Source organism: Salvelinus fontinalis, chromosome 21 (genome assembly GCF_029448725.1).
Source record: "Salvelinus fontinalis isolate EN_2023a chromosome 21, ASM2944872v1, whole genome shotgun sequence".
Classification (NCBI taxonomy): domain Eukaryota; kingdom Metazoa; phylum Chordata; class Actinopteri; order Salmoniformes; family Salmonidae; genus Salvelinus; species Salvelinus fontinalis.
The window spans coordinates 6,719,202-6,726,796 of record NC_074685.1 but is presented as its reverse complement, the minus strand read 5'-3'; the positions used below and the strand labels follow the sequence as shown (position 1 = coordinate 6,726,796).

The window sequence follows — 7,595 nt, the reverse complement described above, 5'->3', positions numbered from 1 at the left end:
GCAGGACTCCATCCATGTGTGTAAACTATTCATACTCTACGACCACAGCTACGCTATGCTACGCTGCATGGCCTGCTTTTGTACTGAAAAGGCCTGTACAGCGCCAATGCTCTAGAATGTGGAAAGGCTGGTTTAGCTTTGTATGCAGGGCTAAAAGGCTTGATTTAACTATGTGTTGTTCGGAGCTGAAACGCCTGTGAGGCTAGTATCCCAGCGAGCCTAAAAGCATGAGCTGTGGAGCAACTGGCCTGGACAGCAGGAACATTGTGTGAGGCTGGATTGAAATCATCAGCAGCTATTTACACATCCCCGATTAGAATGAGGAAAGTCCAGCTGGCCAGGGTCCATATCCAGGATACTACTCTGTCTATTTTTCCCTTTTTTTCCTGTGTCGATCTAACCATTTTTCTCTCTATTTACCCCCTTTTTCCTCTTTTTCTCCTCTCTCCATCTCTCTTTCTCTGTCCATCCTATGTCTGCCCCTGGTCTCTGTTTCCGCCGCCCAGAGTTAGGCCTTTGGGCCTGCTTGGCTGCAGTGTGAAGTGGTGGGGGACAGACCAAGTCAGTATGGGGCCTGCTACCCTACCCTGGGTACTCTGTCCCGCTCAACCTGCCTGCTTGCCTGCCTGGCTTGCTGGGTGGGTGGATGGTCAGGCTGGTGCTGGGTGGGACAGATGGACTCACCTTGCTTTGATGCCCTTGGCTGTCCTGGAATGAGAGTGAGAGGACTCCCCCACCCTTTTAAAGCCTCCCCTGGCAAAGGGCCACGCTGAAAGCCCCGGCTCAGCAGCGGGGAGGGGCCTCTCTTTGTCCCACCGACAAAAGCAGGGTTAATCTATAGAGGGCCAGAAGTGCAGACACCACAGTATCACCCAGGGCAGGGACCAGATATGGGGAGGAGAGAAGGGCACTTGGAGAGCATGTCAAGGGGCGAGGAGGAGGGGAGGGGGATGCCCTCAAAGCCATGTACAGTAGCCTACACTGTTGATTTCTCTCTCTCTCACTTCCTCTCTCTCCCTCTCTCTTCCTAACCATCTCTCCCTTTCAACCTTCTCTATTTCTATCATTCACACCTCACGTGTTCTTATGAGGAAGTAAACTAGCTAGCTGTGTCCCCAAAGCCTAATGGATGACCCTCTCCTACCTCTCCTCTCTGTTGACAAGCTTGTCATGTCCTTTACTCACCTTTAGAGAGAGCCCTGTCTGTTTCTCTGTCTGTCACACGCTGGTTCACCTCACCTGCTCTGCTACAGTCACTGTCTCCTATTAACCCCTAAAAAACAAAATACTGTATCTATATACAGTGCATTCGGAAAGTATAAAACCTCTTGACTTTTTCTAGATATAGTTACGTTACAGGCTTATTCTAAAATGGATAAAATACATTTCTTCCCTCATCAATCTACACACAATACCCCATAATGACAAAGCGAAAACAGGTTTTTAGAAACATAAATACCTTATATACATAAGCATTCAGACCCTTGTCTATGAGACTCGAAATTGAGCTCATCATCCTTGAGATGTTCTACAACTTGGAGTCCACCTGTGGTAAATTCAATTGATTGGACATTATTTGTAAAGGTACACAACTGTCTATATAAGGCCCCACAGTTGACAATGCATGTCAGAGCAAAAACCAAGCCATGAGGTCGAAGGAATTGTCCGTAGGGCGCCGAGACAGGATTGTGTAGAGGCACAGATCTGGTGAAGGCTACCAAAACATTTCTGCTGCATTGAAGGTCCCCAAGAACACAATGGCCTTCATCACTTTTAAATTAAAGAAGTTTGGAACCACCAAGACTCTCCCTAGAGCTGGCTGCCCTGCCAAACTGAGCAATCAGGGGAGAGGGCCTTGGTCAGGGAGGTGACCAAGAACCAGATAGTCATTCTGACCGAGCTCCAGAGTTCCTCTGTGGAGATGGGAGAAACTTCCAGAAGGACAACCATCTCTGCAGCACTCCATCAATCAGGCCTTTATGGTAGAGTGGCCAGATGGAATCCGCTCCTCAGTAAATGGCACATGACAGCCTGCTTGGAGTTTGCCAAAAGGCACCTAAAAGGATTCTCAGAACATGAGAAATTAGATTCTCTGGTCTGAGCAAACCAAGATGTAACTTTTTGACCTGAATGCCAAGCGTCACATCTGGAGGAAACCTGGCACCACGGTGAAGCATGGTGGTGGCAGAATCATGCTGTGGGGATGTTTTTCAGCGGCAGGGACTGGAAGACTAGTCAGAATTGAATTATGAATGGAACAAAGTACAGAGAGATCCTTGATGAAAACCTGCTCCAGAGCGTTCAGACTGGGGCGAAGGTTCACCTTCCAACAGGACAACAACCCTAAGCACACAGCCAAGACAACACAGGATTGGCTTTGGGAATAGTCTCTGAATTTCTTTGTGGCCCAGCCAGAGCCCGGACTGGAACCCGATCTAACATCTCTGGAGAGACCTGAAAATAGCTCTGCAGCGACTCTCCCCATCCAACCTGATAGTGCTTGAGAGGATCTGCAGAGAAGAATGGGAGAAACTCTTCAAATACAGGTGTGCCAAGCATGTAGCGCCATCCCAAGAAGACTCAAGGCTGTAATCGCTGCTAAAGGTATTTCAACAAATTACTGAGTAAAGTGTCTGAATACTTATGTGAATGTTATATTTCATTTTTTTTCAATTTGGAATACATTTGAAAAAATGTCTAAAAACCTGTTTCTCTCCCGCTCTCTATTTCTCTCTCCCCTCTCGCTTTCCCTACTCTCTCACCCCCTTCTCTTTCTCTCGCTGTCTCTCTCTTTCCTTCTATTGCTCTCTTTCCTTATCTCTCTATTTCCTTCTCTCATTCCCCTCTCCCCCATTTTTTTCACCATCCCTCTCTCCCTCTTTCTCTGACAAAATAGATCTCTACATTCCAGCAGCAAATGGAGCCTCCTGCTACTGTGTGCTATAAAACATGGAAGCATGTCCTGATCATACTGACTGATTAACTATGATTCATGACAGGAATAACTAAGAGACACACCATCAACACTACATGCTGTGGCTCAATGTGGGCTAACAGAATAAAAAAGAAAAACAACAACTTGGTCAACAGTCTAAAAGTCTTCCAGGCACAAGTTTAACTGTGTACATTTATTTTGAAGGCGCTCGATTTGAGTCCTGTCAACCTTCCACAATGACATTAAACTGAAAGCTTCATTGATGATGTCATAATAACAATGAAGTCTTATCACACTTTACACACACATCAATTTACACACAATACCCCATAATGACAAAGCAAAAACAGGTTTTTAGACATTTTTTCAAATGTATTCCAAATGAAAAAAAACAGAAATATAACATTTACATTAGTATTCAGACACTTTACTCAGTACTTTGTTGAAGCACCTTTGGCAGCGATTACAGCCTTGAGTCTTCTTGGGGATGATGCTACAAACTTGGCACACCTGTATTTGGGGAGTTTCTCCCATTCTTCTCTGCAGATCATCTCAAGCTCTGTCAGGTTGGATGGGGAGCGTTGCTGCACAGCTATTTTCAGGTCTCTCCAGAGATTTGATCGGGTTCAAGTCCAGGTTCTGGCTTTGCTACTCAAGGACATTCAGAGACTTGTCCTGATGCCGCTCCTACATTGTCTTGGCTGTGTGCTTAGGGTTGTTGTCCTGTTGGAAGGTGAAGCTTCACCCCAGTCTGACGTGCTGAGCACTCTGGAGCAGGTTTTCATCAAGGATCTCTCTGTACTTTGCTCCGTTCATCTTTCCCTTGATCCTGACTAGTCTCCCTGTCCCTGCCGCTGAAAAACATCCCCACGGCATGATGCTGCCACCACCATGCTTCACCGTAGGGATGGTAACAGGTTTCCTCCAGATGTGACACTTGGCATTCAGGCCAAATAGTTCAATCTTGGTTTCATCAGACCAGAGAATCTTGTTTCTCATGGTTTGAGAGTCCTTTAGGGGCCTTTTTGCAAACTCCAAGTGGGCTGTCATGTGCCTTTTACTGAGGAGTGGATTCCATCTGGCCACTCTATCATAAAGGCTTGATTGGTGGAGTGCTGCAGAGATGGTTGTCCTTCTGGAAGTTTCTCCCATCTTCACAGAGGAACTCTGGAGCTCTGTCAGAGTGACCATCGGGTTCTTGCTCACCTCCCTGGCCAAGGCCCTTCTCTGCCGATTGCTCTGTTTGGCCAGGCAGCCAGCTCGAGGAAGAGTCTTGGTTGTTCCAAATTTCTTCCATTTAAGAATGATGGAAGCCACTGTGTTCTTGGGGGACCTTTGATGCTGCAGCAATTTTTTGGTATACTTCCCCAGATCTGTGCCTCTACACAATCCTGTCTCAGAGCTCTACGGACAATTCCTTCGACCTCATGGCTTGGTTTTTGCTCTGACATTCACTGTCAACTTGGGGACCTTATATAGACGGGTGTGTGCCTTTCCAAATTATGTCCAATCAATTGAATTTATCACAGGTTGACTCCAATCAAGTTGTAGAAACATATCAAGGATGATCAATGGAAACAGGCTGCACCTGAGCTCAATTTCTAGTCTCATAGCAAAGGGTCTGAATGCTTATGTATATAAGGTATTTCTGTTTTGTATTTTTAATACATTTGCCAACATTTCTAAAAACCACTTTGTCATTTTGGGGTATTGTTTGTAGATTGACGAGGGGGGAAAAGTATTTATTCCATTTTAGAATAAGGCTGTAACATAACAATATGTGGAAATAGTCAAGGGGTCTGAATATTTTCCGAATGCACTGTACCAACCATCCACAGGCTCCGATCAGAGAGAGGTAGGCTAGTGACAGTCCTGTCTCTGCTCTTCTCTCTGACTCTTGACTACTGCTTGACTAGCCAGTCACTCTATTGTTAACACACACAGACACTTTTCCTGTACTATATTGTACTGTACAGTGCTGCTGTGAGCTAATTCTAAAGCTATCTGGCTAGCATCAGCGCTACAGTATGACCAGTGGTGGAAAAAGTACCCAGTTGTCATACTTGAGTAAAAGTAAAGATACCTCAATAGAAAATTACAAGTAAAAGTAAAAGTCACCCAGTAAAATACGACTTGAGTAAAAGTCTAAAACTATTTGGTTTTAAATATACTACATGTAATTGCTTAGGTATGTAAAAAAAAAAAAAAAAAGTGTAATTACTTAGGTATCAAAAGTAAAAGTATAAATAATTTAAGATTGCCTATATTAAGAAAACCCCACAATTTTCTTATTTTTTTTAATTAACGTTTAGCCAAGGACACACTCCAACGCTCAGACATAATTTACAAATGAAGCACGTGTGCTTATTGAGTCCGCCAGATCAGAGGTAGTAGGGACGACCAGAGATGTTCTCTTGATAAGTGCGGGAATTTGACAATTTCCTGCTAAGCATTTTAAATGTAATAAGTACTTTTCGGGGTGTCAGGAAAAATGTATGGAGTAAAAAGTATATTATTTTCTTTAGGAATGTAGTGACGTAAAAGTAAAAGTAGTCAAAAATATAAAAAGTAAAGTACAGATACCCCATAAAACAACTTAAGTAGTACTTTAAAGGATTTTTACTGAAGTACTTTACATCACTGCTATGACTATGCTACCGCAATGTGGCTAATGCTAAATGTACTGTGTGTGGCTAACATAACCAGTCACAGACTTTATGAACAAATTATACACCTTATAGCATAGTTTTCTCATGCCAAAACAACATGTGTTCCAGTGGCCTTTGGCAGTGATTACAGCTGTGAGTCTTTCTGGGTAAGTCTCTAAGAGCTTTGCACACCTGGATTGTAGAATATTTCCACATTATTATTTTTAGGATTGGTTGTTGATCATTGCTAGATAGACAATTTCAAGTATTGCCATAGATTTTCATGCCGATTTAAGTCAAAATTGTAACTAGCCCACTCAGGAACATTCAATGTTGTCTTGGTAAGCAACTCCAGTATATGCAGTACCAGTCAAAAGTTTGGACACACTTACTCATTCAAGGGTTTTTCTTTATTTTTACATTGTAGAATAATAGTGAAGACATCAAAACTATGAAATAACACATATGGATTCATGTAGTAATTAAAAAAGTCAAAATACATTTCATATTTGAGATTTTTCAAAGTAGCCACCCTTTGCCTTGATGACAGCTTTGCACACACTTGGCATTCTCTCAACCAGCTTCATGAGGTAGTCACCTGGAATGCATTTCAATTAACAAGTGTGCCTTGTTAAAAGTTAATTTGTGGAATTTCTTCCCTTCTTAATGTGTTTGAACCAATCATTTGTGTTGTGACAAGGTAGGGGTGGCATACAGAAGATAGACCTATTTGGTAAAAGACCATGTCCATATTATGGCAAGAACAGCTCAAATAAGCAAAGAGAAACAACAGTCCATCATTACTTTAAGACATGAAGGTCAGTCAAGCCGGGAAATGTCAAGAACTTTGAACGTTTCTTCAAGTGCAGTCGCAAAAACCATCAAGCGCTATGATGAAACTGGCTCTCATGAAGACCGCCACAGGAAAGGAAGACCCAGAGTTACCTCTGCGGCAGAGGATAAATTAATTAGTTACCAGCCTCAGAAATTGAAGCCTAAATAAATGCTTCACAGAGTTCAAGTAACAGACACATCTCATCATCAACTGTTCAGAGGAGACTGAGTGAATCAGGCCTTCATGGTCGAATTGCTGCAAAGAAACCACTACTAAAGGACACCAATAATAAGAAGAGACTTGCTTGGGCCAAGAAACACGAGTAATGGACATTAGACCGGTGGAAATCTGTCCTTTGGTCTGATGAGTCCAAATTTGAGATTTCTGGTTCCAACCACTGTGTCTTTGTGAGATGCAGAGTAGGTGAACGGATGATCTCCGCATGTGTGGTTCCCACCGTGAAGCATAGAGGTTGTGTGATGGTGTTGGGGTGCTTTGCCGGTGACACTGTCTGTGATTTATTTAGAATTCAAGGCACACTTAACCAGCATGGCTACCACAGCATTCTGCAGCGATACGCCATTCCATCTGGTTTGCTCTGAGTGGTACTATCATTTGTTTTTTAATATGACAATGACCCAACACACCTCCAGCCTGTGTAAGGGTTATTTGACCAAGAAGGAGAGTGATGGCATGCCGCATCAGATGATCTTGCCTCCACAATCACCCGACCTCAACCCAATTGAGATGGTTTGGAATGAGTTGGACCGCAGAGTGAAGGAAAAGCAGGCAAGAAGTGCTCAGCATATGTGGGAATTCCTTCAAGACTGTTGGAAAAGCATTCCAGCTAAAGCTGGTTAAGAGAATGCCAAGAGTGTGCAAAGCTGTCATCAAGGCAAATGGTGGCTACTTTGAAGAATCTCAAATATAAAATATATTTGGATTTGTTTAACACTTTCTTGGTTACTACATGATTCCATATGTATTATTTCATAGTTTTGATGTCTTCACTACTTTCTACAATGTAGAAAATAACAAAAATAAAGAAAAACCCTTAAATGAGTAGGTGTGTCCAAACTTTTGACTGGTACTGTATTTGGCCTTGTGTTTTGGGTTATTGTCTTGCTGAAAGGTGAATTTGTCTGTTGGAAAGCAGCCTTAACCAGATTTTCCTCTA

At 43.0% G+C, this 7,595-nt stretch overlaps 1 protein-coding gene across 1 annotated transcript in view; it reads right to left on the bottom strand.

Annotated features, from left to right (window-relative positions):
* Nucleotides 1-706, bottom strand: part of LOC129818100 (beta-crystallin A4-like) — a 3,365-nt gene extending 2,659 nt beyond the window's left edge. Inside the window, exon 1 of the mRNA XM_055873664.1 lies at nucleotides 685-706. The gene's annotated coding sequence lies outside the window, so the exon portion shown is untranslated. The remainder of the gene's footprint in view (nucleotides 1-684) is intronic.
* Nucleotides 707-7,595: the final 6,889 nt, after the last annotated feature.